Genomic DNA, 2,616 nt, shown 5'->3' on the forward strand with positions numbered 1-2,616 from the left:
CATGAAGCTATCTATTGCGGAAACGTAGAATACTGCCTTCATTTCCTCAACCTTAATAGGCATCTTAAGACATAGTCTTTAAATAAAGGAACGCCATATCTAAAAGTTAGCAATCCTTTCTTGGCGGTATTCATACTACAACGAGTATTCTCAGTATCAATGTAAGACACTCGAGATAAGCCCAACATCCTTTTCTAGTGATCCCTTATTACTTTGATCACAAAGATGTATACTGTACCTCCTTAGTATTTCATATGAGACTGTTCGGATAACCATTACTTTATGTCTTAACAATAGCTCCATATTGTCGCCAATTAGGAGGATATTGTTTACATAAAATGCAAGATAAACCACATCACCGATGACACGAGAGCGATTGACACGAGATGTTTCTCTCCCTCCCTCACGTAACCTCGATGGTTTAAGTGAGCTGCTATGGGTAAAATGATCCGAATGTTCTGAGCATGGCACTGGCGAAAATATCATCATAACCTATACCTTCACATTGGGCATAACCTTTCGCCACCAGTCTAGTTTTAAAAGCTACGACCTTGCTCATTCAGACTTATCATTCTCTTGTATACTCACTTGCAACCTATGGCTTTACGGCATTCTGATAGCAAGATTTTCTTAGTATACAACCATATTCTTAATGGATTGCTCCATTGAGGCGTGCCAGAAATCTACATTCTCGTCTTCCACTAATTCCAAGTAGATATCTGGGTCGATTCTCTTATATTCACTACCAGGGACTGAATCCAAAGATTCTCCCAATAACATAAATCGATCGGGTTGTCCCACAACCCTCCCACTACAATGGATCTGTGGTGGCACATGTGTGTCAACAGTGCGTGCAGTGTCTTGTGGTACAAAACTCTTGCACACTTGGCTTGGGTGATGGAATCGCCTGTCTAATGTCTTCAATTTCTTGAAGTACACTATCTGACTTGGATTAGTGATTACTCCCATAGTCCACTTCTAAGAATCGTGTGTCATTGCTAATAACCACCTTCTAATTCTTTAGGACTAATTGCAAAGATACATAACTCATCATCGAACATATTTTTCCAAGAGTGACCTATTTCTTCTCTCCACTACACCATTTTATATAGGGATTACATGGTGTAGTAAACTGGGTTGGAATCCCAAACACTGACAATGAATCAGAAAAGATCATTCCTAACACATTATTGGCCCTTTATCCCCTTTGTCATGAATGACCTGGTTTCCATCTTTTCCTCTATACAGGATTCGCATGTTCGAAATAGTACAACCTGGATTGAATCCAATGTACTTATTTAGACACGAGCCTTTGGATCCTATTAAGATAGATGTGACCTATTTCTAGGGTATCAATATATGTTTAAGATCCTCATGAGAGATTAGCCTTAACTTTTCTCTTTCTTTTGTTCGATGATGTAAATGCAATATAAAGGTATTTTGAAGACAAGTTATAGTATGAAGAGAGATGTTCAAAAATACCAGAATAGACAACTTTTGTCATTTCTTATGATAGAAACACCACTATCAAAAATGACATAAGATCCATCCATTCAAAAATTTTGGAACATGATAAGGAACTCTCAAAAACTAAACTATGTCTTTAGAACTTAAAGACAAGGCTTCAATTGCAACAACTGCGACTCTAGTCACGTTGCCTATGAAGACAATCATCTCATCACTTCTCAGCTTCCTTGTCAGCTTAAAAGGCCATGCAAGGTGTAACAATCATTATCAGTTTCTCTCGTTATCCACTACTCACAACTGAGTAGAAAATGAGCTGATATGTCTCAGTTACTATAGCAAGTGAAGTACCTTAACCCTTTGCCTTGAGTATTGAAAGAAGAAATCTCCAATACTCAATCTTATCACACCACTACTCCCACTATTTCCCTTGTCCTTCTTGCCCCTTGGACCCTTCTTCTTCCCGTCCATCGACGAAGAAGATGGCTCTCCTTTGGCAATAACAAGTGCTTGCACATCTCTTTCCCACAACTTCCTTAGCCGTAACTAGAGCATTCAACAACTCAAAAAGAAGTATTATCTTTCTTGCTCATAACAGCATTGAGGCGGAAGTTCTTAATTAAAAGACTTGGAAGGAGAGTTCAGGATAATATCGACTTTTGCCTCACCGTCGATACTCCCACTGAGCAAGTCAAGTCCGTCAAGAATTGCATGACATGCTCGTGCACTGAGCTGTGCTCACTCATAAAATAACAAGATTACTCTCATCAAATTTAAATGAGCAACTCAGTTCGACTCTCCGAACACTTTCCTGAGATTCAGCATGATGCTAATAGCATCGTCCATGCCCTGATGTTGGAGCTACAAGGTTTGTGACATTATACTCATAATAAAGCATATAGCTACATTATTCGTCACATGCCACCTTTTATGCAGTTCCTTTTTCCCATCAGTTGTCTCATTGTTCGAACAAATAGAACGTCGAGTAGTAAGCAACACAAAATATGTGTTTAGTTTGTGATAAAGATAAAAATCCAAAACTGCTTTTCCATTTTATATAAGTGGACCGGTAAAAAGACTTTGTGCAAGAATAAAGAAACAGGAGACATAGACATATCTGAAAGTAAACAAATTAAACATGTAAGAACATGA

The sequence above is a fragment of the Salvia miltiorrhiza genome, chromosome 2 (genome assembly GCF_028751815.1).
Source record: "Salvia miltiorrhiza cultivar Shanhuang (shh) chromosome 2, IMPLAD_Smil_shh, whole genome shotgun sequence".
Lineage (NCBI taxonomy): Eukaryota > Viridiplantae > Streptophyta > Magnoliopsida > Lamiales > Lamiaceae > Salvia > Salvia miltiorrhiza.